We start from the raw sequence: 16450 nt of genomic DNA, 5'->3' as shown, positions 1-16450 counted from the left end.
AAATCAAGGATTCCGACAAATATAAAGACAACCGAAAACAATACCTTACTTCATCGGCAATTGGGTAAAAATAAAATAAATGTAACATTTTATAGGTGATGAGAAACTCAATCATAGTAAGCGGGATAGAATTTTCAAATAACCGAGCGCATTCTGATCCGCTTATAAAGCTCACCGCATATTTTAAGTCGGATATCTTCGCAGATCTCACAAAATGCCAGCTCAGTGCACCGAGCACTGGCCGACCACGTAATGATTGGCCCCATATCGAACTAAGGAATCCCTTGTAAAATTACCGACATATAATAGGTACGTAAGTATTTTCGGCAAGATTTCTGATTTGCCAGTTATCAACTTGTTTCAATCACAGCTGTTATTATTACTTTCTTAAAGGCACTGGGAAGATTTATTAAACCAGACAAGCCCGGTTTAATTTTCTCTAGACCTTTTTTAAGGTTATATTTTAATGGCACATAATTAATGAGTATTAAAATATCGATTGAAACAATAATTGATGTTACTATAATTATAATTATCAATTACAATTTCATTATATAATTACCACTAATCAGCACTATTATAATTCATAAACTACAGCTAGTTACTCTACATCATTCTAAGATTCTAATTATACGATCTCCATCATGCTAGTTATTTATCTAATCTTCAATTTAAAAGATCTTGTGTTATGAGAGATATATGCTACATCATTCATTTAACAGATTCGCTCTTATAACGATATAGTCTATTTAATAGAGCAGACAGAAATCAGTTTACTTACATTTATACTAAAGTAAAATGAGAACGACTGAAGCAGTCATAATAACAACAGAGAGTACAGCACGATGAGCTTGGTAGAATTGTTCTATAATAATTGCGTTAAATTTGTATGATATTCGCAAAGATGTACCACAGATTATTTGTGAAATTGAAATAGCCAATATTACAAATATAAATTTCCACTAATAGTCAATTTCTAAAGCTACCCTTATACCAGACTTCAATAAAGTAATATTTTAAGTTAATAGTCTGAATTCCGTTAATAAAAAAAAATTGAAATATGATTACAGTAATTAAATTTATAAACAGCATTAGAGACAATATTCTTTCACTACACAGATAAATCCACATAAAGCACCATAGACCGTGGCATTTAAAAATTTGAAGTAAAGAATTATGGTGACATTAAGAATTTACGATAAAGAAAATTTGATAATTAATTATTTGGAATATATTTTTATATATAATATATTTTTAACTAGCTGTGTCCGGGCTTTCAACCACATAAAATTTGTAGCCTATGTGTCTTATTCTGCTGCATAAGCCATATTACTGTAAAGTTTCATGTAAATCTAAAAAAAAATCTGTTCCGGAGTTTTAGCGTAAAATAATAATTATTAATCTATCCATCCATACTCACAAACTTTTATGTTTATAATATTTTATTTTATTTTAAATATAGGATATTTATAATATATAACCTTACATATGTATGAACAATACAATATTTGAAGCAATTCCTCTGTATTTTCCCCATAATAATATTCACGCCGCACTCAAAGACTTGCTTTACAGATATAGGCCACAAATGTGTGTAGTTTTCTATAGCTGTATGTGTAAACAAATAATCCGGTTCATCAACTATGGAGTGGCCGACAGTTCAAAATTTTGTATGTTGACTTTGGTCAAATGGAATAAATTTATATTAGACTGACAAAATGACATTAATAGGAAGGTATCGAGGTTTACTAATGAAGGGTAATAATGTTATTACAGTACAGAAATATATATAACCAATATCAATTACGTCCATGTAAACTATAGTTTAGGATTTGGTTCACTGACAGTATTTACTCTGTGATGAAACCAAGCGTTACGAAGTTACGAACGATTCCGCGAACTACTGTCTTTAACTTAACGGTTTACGGGCAATCATCTCTGTTGAGATTGAAACGTAATTTTATGTGAAACTAGCACTCTGACCTACGGCGATGCTTTGGTCTTAAATGTACAATACCACTTCAGTATACTCGTTAAGGTAATGGCGTATTGCTATCGAGGTCAAGATTTGAAAATTATGAGAGATACAAAATTCCTTTGTATTTTCGTTAACCATTGTAGACGAATTGAGTGCTTGCAATATTGTTATTTATGTAGCACTAATAATTATTACTTTATATATATAGTACCAAAAAATACAACGATATAAGAAATATGTATTGTATATATAAATATGTGTTCGTATATATAATGCCTTATACATACGAATATAAAATACATGCTGCATAATGATTGACGGAATGGTATAGATACGCAGCAATAACAAACATTTAAACATACACTCATAATTACTGAAGGCCATCTGAAATATATAAAAAATCTATTTATGCTTGTTTGTCAGAAAATCTTCACAATAAATGTATCATCACTACATAGTATAAAACAAAGTCGCTGTCGTCCCTATGTATGCTTAAATTTTAAAACTACGCAACGGATTTTGAAGCAGTTTTTTTTTAATAGATAGAGTGATTCAAGAGGACGGTTTATATGTATAATACATGTAGACCCGGGCAAATCCGGGGCAAGTAGCTAGTTTAATATAATTAAATCGTTATAATCTAAATACCAACCGCAAATTTAATTTTTTTTTTTGTTAAAATATTATAAAATATGTTGGATTACGAACATATAGAATAAATAAAAATAGAGAGTGGAGGAAGGGCAGGAGAAATACAATTTCGCCCAGGAAGAACGTCTTCAACACTCCAAACACCACAAAGTAAGCAATGTAACACCGAACTTACTCACCTTTGCACATCAAGAACGTCTCGATGTGTAGTACAGTTTAGTGTACGCAGTCTAGAATGTATATTTTAATAAAAAGAATTATATTATATAAAATAAATTAGTAATATGCATGTTTCAAAATAGTCCTTTTTATTCCAGTTTTTATTTTGAATTGTTTTTTATTCTATGTTCGAAATTTAAGTGGCCACATGTTTTTATTTGTGGCCAGTATTACCAAGCGCCCTTTGCACCGGTGATACAACCTGCTTAGACGAAGGAAATCCGGAATACGGAACAATAATTACATAATATTTATTTTAGCCATTTTCGCTATTCTTTATTATTGAGTACTATCAATATAATTCTAGGATAATATTTAAGTATTAACACTTAGTAACAATTACAAAATAACGACAAATTGTCTTATTATAATTATTTATTATTAATAGTGGCTATCATTTTCTATGTTGTTATAAAATTACTTATAAAAAGAATAAAAAAAATGCTGAAACTTGACTGAAAGTTATAATTTTTACTACAATCTATATAATCAGTACGTAACGTTCATGTCAAAAGAAAATTATTTATTTCCTGGAAATTATGCGACGAGATTGGTTGTTTCAACAATGATATATGGATACATGAAAACAATAAGTTGACACAAATAGGTGTATAGTTAGCAAAATAACAATGATAATATTTTATTTAAATGACTTCAATGCACAAAATAGTAAGGTAAACGTAGATACACATGTGTCGGGCGCCACTATAATACTGTGCATAAAAAAAAAACTATAAAAATTCCTCAAATAGTTTTTGGAGGTTCACGAGCTAAAATCTATTGTATGTAAAAAAAAATAATATTCATTCACACTCCATACGAGTATTTCAAGTGCGAATGTGTGTTTATTAGTTTATCCTTTACGTAGACTAGTATAGTCTGAAAAAAGTAGAAGACTGAACAGATCATTAACGTGAAGATATATTGTATCACGAAGAGGGACAGACTTAAAAATGCAAACGAAGTCACTGGTGACAGCTAGTAATCTGCAATACTATTAACTTGTAATTTTTTTGTCATTTTCATAACAAATAACTAGTTATTTTATTTTTTAACAATATCATAGTATATTGTAATTATTATATTACAATCATATTAAAAATTAAATAAACCTGATAATTACAAAAAAAAAACAACATTTATAACACAACGATTAATTATTAAATACTTCACGTATGCAAATTTACGTAATAGACATTGCTAATATTTCAATTGTTTTTAACTTGTTATATTAAGTTTTGTATCATAAACAAAATAATTAAATTATTGTTGATGTTGACCGTATATGTGCTTTAACAATACAATTGCGTAGGTGTATTACGGAATGCTCTTGCCATTGGACCAGTGTACAACCAGCATAATTTAGTGACTACATGTTCAATGCTTACCTACTACCTAAATATATAGTTCTAGGTGCATTGCAAATAGTAGCTAGCTTTCTAATTTACATATGATATCACTATATTTAATACTTTAGGGTTTAAGGGACAATGCGTAGGGCTGATTCTAATTTATAGGCCAATGATAATTTATGTTGCCAAAATTTTATACTACATCGATAAATATTCTTGAAAATTGTATAATAGACTTAATGCTAATAATTCGTGTATTTAACTTACATTGTTCAATACCTTGCATGGTATTGAACAATGTAAGTTAAAAATTTCTTACAAAATGATATGTCTATTGCAGACTTTTTAAAGATAAGTACTCTATAGTTCGAATCGAAACTGTACAGGTATGTACCGAAACGGTATTGTATCTACATATCAAGATTTAAATTGCTAAAAGACACAGTATCAATAGTACTGTCAAACCGTCCGTGTAAAGGCCAGCTGCGGCCAATAGCATTAGAGTAGTAGTCCGAAAAAAAAGTACTGTAAACGGCTTTAACTCATATCCAGTATTGCCTAACATATCCTCACCTAATTCTTCACAAAAAAACTACGAGGTTTACAATCTCAGTTCTCCGGCTATCTCTATCTTAAATGGAAAAAATTTGAATGAATATGAAACAATATACTGACCCTGATGCATAACATATATTGCAACATATTGACACTGATGAAAAATATTAGCATGTAGTACGACTTACGTGATTTCGGTTATGACTTGCCTAAAAGTTATTGCTAACTAAATGTTTAATAATGTAAAACCCCTTAACAAACCTAATTATTTCTAGAGACGGCGGATGGCTTAGTAACTCCGAACAAATAGAAATTATCTATTTTCTTAAAAAAATATTCTAGGAAAAGAAAATTAACAATATTATCGTTATTAGGTCAATGTTAAGATATACTTAAGTACCTACTTATTACTCGTGCCTATGTTTTGGCATATTTAAGAACATTATGAAAATGAAATAATTTTATCATGTTTGAGAACTTAAAAGACTTGCCAAAAATTAATAGCGATATTATCCGACGCAATATTTCATAATAAATGCTAAACTGGCAACCATTAAAACTAAAATATAAAATTAACATAATAAAGGAAACAAATATTTCGGAGTACGGCTGCCGACAATAAAACTGTTTACTTAAGTAGTGACTGTATAATTAAGCGAAGTATTTCGTGGTAAATGTACTAAAGTCCAAAAAAATGTAAATTAATCTTGCACTTCATGACCGATAAACATCGTTTTAGTACGAATTGCAACAGATAAAGATTAAATAGTTGTGTTGACGAGAATTCCTAACGACACTAGGCGTCAAGGAAAGTCAACATCGAGTGCTTACATGTAAGTACCTACGAATCGTGGGAAACATTTATAAAGCGTTCTGTCCAACCGTTGACCCTTTAACGGTACCATGTGACCGAACGATTGCGCACTGTTTGATTGGGCATACACGAAAAGTGAAACTGGTTAGTCGTAATGAGATATGTCCGGAAATGTGTTCACAAATAAAAAAAATGAAGGCTAATAGAAAAATAACAAATAAAAAGTTACGCCCAACGTGGGGCTCGAACCCACGACCCTGAGATTAAGAGTCTCATGCTCTACCGACTGAGCTAGCCGGGCACGTCATTAACGTGCGAAAATATGGAACACATTGCAATGACTGTTCATTCCCGTTAAATAGGTCGAAGAAATTCATAGTGACATTTTTATTCTTGTTATACGACAATGTTAATATAGAACATGATGATTATATGATAACTAGAGAACCACTGTATTCAATTCACTAAATCGTAAACATACACAAATTGTAATAATTATGTTATCTAATGACACTCGTTGGAGTAATGAATTTAGCAATATTCTCTTAGTTTGCTTTATTTTTATTTTAGGTGCGTAGGTCTTTCTATTCATCATTTAATCTATTAATAAAGTAATCTTTTGTAAATAGATTTGAGAATAGAAATATTTTAAAAATAAATATACCTACTGGTTAAATTGTAAACAATAAATGAACATGTAATTTCTTATGAAATGACATTTCACGCAAACAATAACGTTATTCCACACAAATCTGATTTTAAGTGTGCATTGTTTTGTTTCCTGCCTGCAGATCTAGATGGTACACCTCAGGATGCTGTCTGCTACCGATTTATGGAATCGTAATAGTACCCGTTATATTAGTTGTAATGCAGGTTGAACCGTTTGGTTAAATTATAGCACAGAAGTCAAGCATTTGAATATCTCGTAATAAAATATTCATACTGTCTATACTAGGTGGCATAGTGTAATGTTTCTGCATGCATTTTATTAATTAGTAGTGATAGTCGAAACTTGATATAGATCCATGATTAATTATGTAATCATTTCATAATATGCCTTGCTTGTAATGCAGTCTATACTGATAGTACTATATAAATTATTATATAGATTATTAATGTCAACAAAAAAATGAAATTGAATAATAATGATATTATTAAACTCTATTGTAATATTGAAATAACCGTTTCTTACTACATTCATATGAATATAAATATGGTACACCAAAATAATATTTATTACAATTTTTGTCTGTCTGTCTGTTTGTTCCGGCTAATCTCTGAAATGGACCGATTTTCTTATTGGCAGGTAGATGTAGATGTAATAAAGAGTAACTTAGGCTACTTTTATTTTAGAAAAATAAAGTCACATTTCACGCGGACGTAGTCCCGTGTACAGCTAGTCATAAATATAAAGATAAGTCATAACAAGCATAAAAAATATAATAATGGACATGACTGACTGACTGACTTCGTATATATCCTCCTATACGAAGTCTGTTTAAAATATCACAGCAACGCATGATGCTTTTTTATCATCTATAAATACAGTGAATTGATCTCTAGTATTCGCGAGGATATCGGCATCTGTAACAGCTTTCTAAGTAATCGCAGGATTCTGAAACAGTATAGTTAACGGAGGAACGAAATTTAGAAGGTAAACACTGTTCAATCTATGAAATGTTGTACCGATGGAGATGGAATATTATTTGGAATAAACCTTCTGTGTATTTACTTCTGTATACTTTGTTTTTCGTGTATACAGCATCAAAGAATTATGGTAGTGCATCAAGTTTTCTTAAGCTGTCTAAAAATTTGGTCAGAAATGGTAAAACGTCGAACGTATCTAAGTCTCAGAAACCAGGTAAACAGATATTTTAATTTTATTTAAGTGTGCGTTGTTTGTTCTTCCTTATCTATATAGGATATCTGTGTCTGGAAACTATCCATTGCCGATTTATAGGATCATAATTTTACCCGTTACGCCGCTGGTTGGAACATTTCATGAACAACCGATTTTCTTCTTTATTTCCATTACCTTATAAGATTTTATTAACATACGATAACGATTTTAATCATATACGAGATCCAACATTACTTGAGGTGCTCAATGCTTTGATAGGCCTTGTGAAAAATTACTTAATCCAATTATTACATTTCTATAAAGCATTTTCAGATTATATAAAAATAAAATAATAGCTAACACATAATGGTTAGCAATGATTTGTAATAGTGCGATCAATATAGAGATAGTTGTATTGTGAATTTAATTTGTTAATTGTGGCATCTTATTGGAATTTAAAAGACATGTGAAATGGAATAAAAACTAACATGCAACTATTCCTGTAAGACTTTAAAAAGGACAATATGTCTTTAGAAATACGAAAACCACACGTATTGACTTTTTCAATGTGGTGGGGGGCGGAATATAGAAAACATGCATTACCACCTATTTATTTTCATATGTAGACTATTTCCTCTACTCCATTCCTCCGCCCATTACTTGATACAATTTTTACCTGAAACAAGGAAAATTTAGGTTAATTATTAATAATTGTACATATGAATAATACTTCAATGTTGAGAGAACATTTTGATATAATACCGGATGAAAATATAGCGTTTGTAAATTAACGATAATCAGGATTAGGTAAACTTGCGAGTGAGGTAACTATCAAACGACTTTTTTCAAAATCTTATCTATTTCAACCGTCCAGCAGTTGGAATTGTTAGCTATATTTCGGTTGAAAGACGCGTTAATGCAGTAAGTGATAATAATCTAACAGTAGACTAGTCTTTCGGAATGGTAAAACATCGTAACACTAGAATCCCATGATAATGTGATGTTCGTTATGCTTATGGTTAGTTTATTTACCAATCCAGTTACATAAGAAAAAAAATAAGCTGTTACCTCTAATTGGTCTATTAAAGTGATTAATTACATTTCTCAAAAATGTTCACCATCAGTAGCGAGTTACATTGTCGTAAATAGTTTCTGTGTTCTAGTTTAAAAAAATTAACTTGTAACTAATTAACATTTTATTGTATAGAATACAGTATAATAAATAGGTATACTACTTTACAAACTAATTAAACAATTAACTTTTTTAGGCTATTTCCTTTGAAAGATCTTGATAACACTAGAGTAATAAAAACCAATAGCATTACACTACAAGCGGATAGACACCGATGTCCAATAAGATAAACGGAATGACAAGTCTTATAAGACGGTAGATAAACATATCCAGTGTTCGGCGGATCATTCATCACAACGCACGTTAACTTTAACAACAGTTAAATGCGGGACCGATGACTGGGAACAATGGTTATCGGTCGATTCCATCATTGATAAGTTGGTGGATCGGGCCGACGCAAGCTGGCATCCAGTGGAAGCTCCTACTTGCGCCAACATTCGTACAGTAGCAAGAACGGAATTCAGTATCGAATACTTTGTAAACAACTACACCTAACCTTTTTTGGCTATCGATTATTTTTTTTTTGCTTTAAATGTTTCGATACCTAATGTCACCACAACAATTTTTACTGTTGTTGAAACACTTTTACATTTTAATTTATCAAATATAATGTCAATAAAGGTATTGAACTAAATAATTGAAGCTGAATAAATAGAATAAATAAAATTATATAAATAGTCGATGATAATGTATACGACATATACGATATTTGTTTTTATTAAATGTAATTTTCATAAATTTTATCATCACAAAGCATCATAAGTCAGATCTCACCCTGGAATGCGGTTTCGATATAAGACATCTTATGAAAAACGTGAAACTAAATACAAAACCATATTTGGAGAAGGCGAAACTGTTTAGGCAGTTATAAATATTATTCAGTACTAAAACGCAAAACGATTCATCTTAAATTTCATCTTTCTCTCTCTCTCTCCATGTATATATGTATATTAAAGAAGTAGAAGTTAGAAGAAGTACAGTAAAGAGACTTATTAGTTACTGTCATCATGTCCTGTAATCAGATACCAGCATTTCATCAAAAATTTCATGTACATATCCTATATACACAGTATTTCGTATGTAGATAGAATATATATGTATATAGTAGCTATAAAGATGTACATATATTGATGAATGTAATTATTCAGTAGCTTAATTATATATTCTCTTACTAACTACTATTATATATTACAAATATCGAGGACATAGAGTTTTCTGAGAAACTATTTGAAAGTTGCAGATGCAAACTACGTTGTGTGGTTCGCATTTGCAGCTATAACATAGATAACAAGTAGGTACATAATTCCAAAATTGTAGATTTGAATCCGATTCAAACGAAAATTGTTATTACTCGTAATAGCATTACATAATTCAATCCCTGGTCAATTAGTATTCGTCAATCACATGAACGAAGTAGCGGGCACAGGCAATGTAATATAAAGCATGCATCTTTAAATATAAACAAACTACTTTATTACTCGACTGGCAAGTACTGCTGTACATGATGATATCATTCTCGCTTCGTATATCTCCGATCGGATCATCGATATACGCCCGTCGTCTTTGGGCACGCGATCTTAATACACGCATCATATAAAAATGTTACTTCGATATGAAATGTGTCAATTCTTTGGATAACGATTTATAAGTGACATCTAAGATAAGAGAATGAGGGCAGGTAGGTAGGATAGAGCACTAACGTAGCAACTATAGTCAGATCGACATAACAAGTTGTGAATATTTAATAGAGTAAGCTGTTAAGATATGTACCTATATGGAAAAAATAAAAAAACATCTGAAGATGTAAGAAGCCAATAGATAACATAAAATAATTTCTGGAATATTTTAATAATCGTTTTACATGTGACTAATCAAAACAAATTCAGTGAACTTAATTTGAATATTTACTAGCAGAAGAACCCAAAATATACTCAATCCATGATTTAGTTAAAAGGGCCACTGGAATTAAAAATGCTGTATTATAATAATATACGATACGACTGTATCATATGCCAAAATATAATATTATTTATTATCATGCTCTTCAAAGAGCAGTCGCTAAGGGGCTTAGTATAAAGCTTTACTTCCAGATATTCCATTGTAGCATCAATGCAATTTGTTGTAAACACTTTTATAGTTAAATATAAATACTTTGAAAATATAAGCTATATCACAATATTTATTGCAACAGTTTAAATACCATAAATAAAATAATACAAAGAAATATGAGAAATCTAGTAAACTAACAAATAAAATAAAGATCACAGCTTCTTAATGAGCTTCTTTATATTTACAATGTAAAATCATTATTAATGTACTCAGCAAGAAAATTAATATAAAAATATTGGTATTACACCACAGAGCACATAATTTTATGGATTAACTTATCTCATTTGTATATAGCGCGGGAAGAATTAATAATAGTTAGTTATCACGAATATGGTTGAACAAAAAAAATGCATAAAGGGACACGCAAGATCAGGCGACGCAATAAGTAATGGCTTGATACCGGCATGGCCATCGATTGCGAGCGTTATCTCAATAAAGAGCAACAGAGTGCGTTCATTAGCACTCTGACACGGCGCAATCATAAATTGTGGAGCGTCGGAACCCCGCCGCGACCCGCACGCCTACCCTTCTCTGCACCCCTGATACCTGGCCCGCATTTGACTTTTTGCCATTTCCATTGTTTTTGGTAGGAACCCCATAAACCGTAACGGCCTGATCTCTGATACCGAATGCAGGTGTCGCCCTTCACGCATACCAACTTAATTATATAAGCACTTTTTCAACACTATATTCCAATTCGCGGGAACGATAACCGCACAGCTGTGGTGAATTAGCCGAAAATGTATTTATTAATACTGTTTCCGGTATGAACATAATCTATCCAGTATCTAAAGGCCACCAACAGTTTTAATGGAGCTGTGTGTGACAAAATTTTATCGCTTTACAGGACAAAAAATAAAACATAGATTAAAATAGGGTCATCAATCAACAAAGCAATATATCCATCGCGATTAACTACAAGAAATAACTTGTGAAAATTCGATATGACGAAAACAACTGCAGTAAATGTCGGGATCTATCGCCAAGTTACATAAAATATATTGTATCCAGAACTTGCAAACATGGGAAGTCATTAAACCAACTGGCGTGGCACTTAGAGAACTCCTATAGCCGTCTGGCCAAGCATAAAGATCAATATCTATGTGGCCCGTTGCCAAAATCTTTTTAATATCGCCCCAGAAGTAACTGAAGAGTGGTTACGGGCGATAACAACAAAACTATTACGGGAGCCGTTCGTTTGGGACTCGCGAATTGGTCAGAGCGCTATCTATAGTTGGCGGCCGCTAGTTTAATCTTATTGTTAGGGACAATGGGGAATAATGGCCTCAGCAGGCATCCCTTCGAGCACTTCTGAGTTAGCTGATAAATTCCAGTACTGAGTTTCGAGGGCAGTCGCGGTTGTGTATAACTTTTAATGAGTACAACTTTAGTTTGGTTCAAAAGAACGCTGAATAACAGTGTGCATGATTTGAGCTTTAGAAAATAATATTCAGTTATTAAAAAGAAACTGAAAAGAATACCATTAAAGTTGGTATATACATACAATACTATTAAAATATATAAAATTTGTTAATGGCAAATATCAAAGATAGTTGTAAGGCTACATAAACATTATGTACTAAAATAATAAACAATTAAAATTAATTATTAAAAAAATCTCATCAAAATTATCATATCAAAATTATTTATAGCCAATAATTTAAAATACTATCTAATATTTCAAAATTAGGAAATTCTCTCTATGCAGATTCAGAAACACACTTGCAACTCCGTTCATTGCGAATACTTTACTACAAGAAATTTAAAAATGGTGGTGCGTAACTAAAATTAAATTAACCTAAAAATTTGTACCAATGATGAACATCTGGAATATTTGTTCGCAACAACGAACCGCAATTCGCAGCCAGTTATTCAGGAATTCACTATAAAAAGCAAAATTCATAAATCGTTGCACTCGTCACAGACGAACATAGTCAGAGTATATTAAAAACGACATTACCTCGCTAAATCAAGTGCCTCCAATAAAAAGGAGCGTGAATGAAGGCGTCAAGTTTCACACCGCATCAATCCCGGGCTCGAGACGCGACAAAACGAACACCTATTATCATAAACCAAACAAAGACTCGACTAAAAAATCAACAAACACAAGCTTTAATGATTTGGTAGTTCTAGAGATGAATGCAAACGAAGCATAGAGGAAACAGCAGTAAAATTGATTTTATAGGGGCTATTCATCCGTGTAACGAGAACTTTCGTTTTATGCAATGTGCATAGTAATTCGTTGCATATTAGAGGTTCATTAATTTTTTGTTTAATAAGACTACAAGAACAAGGCCAGTACTAATTTAAAATTAAAAACATTAGTTTTTCTGAAATATACCACAGTGACAGACAGATTGATGTATAGATGTATAAAAAAAATGATTAAAATAGTGTTTAGATGAAAGTAAGTAGGTAGGAAATAGAACCCCTAGTTCTATTTCCTTTTTGATATCGGTAAAAATGCTCGTAGTTATGACGCAGTACTTATTACTTTTTATACATACAAATAAGAATATGAAAGGTGACTTACAGTCTATTGAATTTTTTACTGAAAATAAGCGCTATTCGATTCAGTTAAGGCAACATATGCAAAGTACAGTAAGTATACATATATGTATAAGTATATATTTTTAAACCATTCGTAAATCGTACCTCAAATATTATTGTAATGTAAATATGCTTTTTATGCATAGACTGCAGTATTTTAAAAAATAAAATCTGTCGAAACTGGGGCCACTCAAATATTTGCTTAGAGTAGAATATCGTTATGTTTACTTTGCATATGTTGCCTTAACTGAATCGAATAGCGCTTATTTTCAGTAAAAAATTCAATAGACTGTAAGTCACCTTTCATATTATTATTAGAGTTTTGAAGTTAAAGTTAAAATTGTATGCCAAAGGATAGAAAAATTGTATGCCGAAGCATAGAATAAAAAAAAATATTAAAGACATAATCGGGTCAAGTGATAATAATTAATAACTGAATAATTTTCTCACTTTATTTAGAACTTTAAAGAAAGTAGTATATATATACGGTTATAATGTATTAAATGTTCATAAAAGCATTCCGTAACGGATTACATATGAACCTTTGTACTACATTTAAGTAGAAAATGGTATATTAATGTCTTCGTTATATAAGTGTAATGAATACTCCACCTAAATGTGCAAAGTGACTCCGATATATCACCACGCCCAATATGATGAATCCGATACACTAAGAAAAAAATTTTCAATATTACTCCGAAGGAGCATTCATTAGGAATTCTCTTTGAAGATAGAAAAGGTACAACTACAGGTATATAATATTTAAAGAGCATCAATGTCGAAGATATATTCAAAGCACATTTAGCAATACGAACATAGAATAGAAACGGAGATATTAGTTTCATATAAGCTACTGTATTGCCGGGTGGTTTAGAAAAGTATCACGTATGATATTACGGATGGATAACGAGAATCTTTAATGGGCATTTGAATTATAATATTTATGTATATTATAGGTACTTATTAATAATATAATAATTAAAACAAAAAACATAAGATTAACATTAATATTTCTTTAAAATTTAATACAACAAAAGGAATAATGTTATTTTTAGTTAACTGTTTTATTAAAGTGTTCTTCCAAAAAAGTTAAAGCCTAATTCTCTTATACATTTTACAAAAACTTTAATAAAGATAGAAATAATGCATACAATATTATAATTGTGTGATGAAATGTGACTCCCATATTTCACCTGATACGATTATTGTATGATACATGTATTATTTATAAGCCAAATTTATTGCTCTTTTAGGAATAGAAACGATAAAAATTTTAAAAAAGTAAATAAGGCGAAACAGGAAACGCTTTTAGACAAAAAATAGAAGCATCCGCACTGAATAGAGACGTAGATCGGAGTATAATAGAAGCAAAAATGTGTGTCTATCGCTTCATTTACGTACAAAAGTCAGTGGACAAAAGCGACAAATATTTCACAGTGACTTTTATAGTAGCTACGAAATGTTATTAAACAAACAATTCGCCCATTCGGCAACATGTCTTCAGGCGGGGGTTTGTATAATTGATTCTTTCCGGGGCGTACGGCTGGCCGGCCATTGTCGGCGTTCTGATGTCGACAAATAATATTCTTATTCGTGAAGAGGTCTCTTTCGGAAATTCCTCCTCATTTCCGCCTCTAAACGAAACCTCACAAGCCGGCAATGTTTGCGACAACTCTCCAAAGTGAAATGAAATGGGATGTTACGACAATATGTCGTGAGCATAATATGCGGACACGAAGATAAGTGTGCCGTGAAAATGTGATGCTGTCGTATAAATTTTATTTATAACAAGAATAAAAAACATTTTTCATCTGTAATATAATAAGTCTAAAAATTGTATAGTTTCGGATTATATACGTCTCTCCATGTTTTTATACTACTGGTAATGACAAACTTCTATTCCAACCAACTTAAAATTCTTGCAATTCTAAACACTTATACAACTTTTGTATCACAGATACTTACATACTTACCTCTAGCTATTGTAATCTTGAACCGAAACGTAATGTACTAATATCGTGTTACACAAGAAAATATTTACCGCCAAATAGTATTGCGTGTATTTACGTTATATATTATTGTAACATTATTATATGACGTGCCAAGCATGTGTAATGTAAAATAAAGGAACACAAAAGTGACAAACGGCAGACTAAATGAACTATTATAAACGTTATTAAACATATATATGTAGTTTCCCAATACACGGACGTAATTCGTCTCTAAAACACATAAAAATTCAAAGCCACAGGAGACCAAAATGTATGTACAACAAAAAAGCTTCAGTTCCTAGAAAATATATTTTATGCAATTAGGAGCTATTTTGCCAAAATTCATTTCATAATTATAAAAAATATATACATACTTGTACTAATATCCAATGAAAATCATAATCGCAGGTTACTTACAATGTTAAGTTTGAGATAATATAATAATTAGGGAAACATTTCAATAATACTATCAATACCTACATACACGTGCCAACAAATAACTATAATGCTAGACAAATATAATAGGGATAGAACAATTTTGAAACGATATTTCACTTAGTATCCAAAACCAAAAAAAACATAACAGTATACTACTGTATTTACGGTACGGTATTTGTTATTTCTTGTAAATGTGTATATCTCAGATAAACTGATTCAACATTTACATAACCAATAGAACTCCACTATTTGAATATTTATCTTTAATCTATAGTCTATTACAGATACAGTGAGAGATAAGAAAAGCTATTATTAACCTGTTTAAAGTACATATTTAAAAATTAGCATTAATATTAGTAAAATTTTTGACATTAATAAAAATCAACCCGAATGCGAAACTAAAAGCCAGTAGCCAGTAGGTCGCTAACCTGATAATAATGGTAACAACCGGTCGTGACATCTCTGACATTTTGGACAAACAAAAAGAAACCACTGATCCACTCATGCCCCAAAATGGCTGACATAAACATTTAGAAACTGTGCTATTAAAATCTAAAAACCGTCATACGCGGCTTGCCCCTCATATTGGGTTAAACGCTGCCAACCCAACTAATTTCGACTCCGTCATTATAAAATATTTAGCGATATACCTAATTTCATAAATGATACGGAGTTATTTTATTAGAACGGCCGTAATAACTAGGCACCCGGACGCAATACGCCCCCAAGTTTCGGGTAATGACCGGGTCTGACGGACCCACGCGAGATTAATACATACGAGGGATTCGTATAATAACAAAAGCGAGGACAAAAAACTAAAC

At 31.2% G+C, this 16450-nt stretch overlaps 1 protein-coding gene and 1 non-coding gene across 2 annotated transcripts in view; both read right to left on the bottom strand.

Moving 5' to 3' along the window:
• LOC131850979 (lysine-specific histone demethylase 1A) overlaps nt 1-16450 on the bottom strand; it is a 326513-nt gene that overhangs the window by 101309 nt on the left and 208754 nt on the right. The window lies entirely within an intron of this gene.
• On the bottom strand, nt 5798-5870 carry Trnak-cuu (transfer RNA lysine (anticodon CUU)). Its single transcript has one exon. It is a non-coding gene; the product is annotated as a tRNA-Lys (tRNA).

The sequence above is a fragment of the Achroia grisella genome, unplaced genomic scaffold, assembly GCF_030625045.1.
Source record: "Achroia grisella isolate CSIRO2021 unplaced genomic scaffold, CSIRO_AGI_Agris_v1 utg780, whole genome shotgun sequence".
Taxonomy (NCBI): Eukaryota; Metazoa; Arthropoda; class Insecta; order Lepidoptera; family Pyralidae; genus Achroia; species Achroia grisella.
This window is presented reverse-complemented; position numbering and strand designations above follow the sequence as displayed.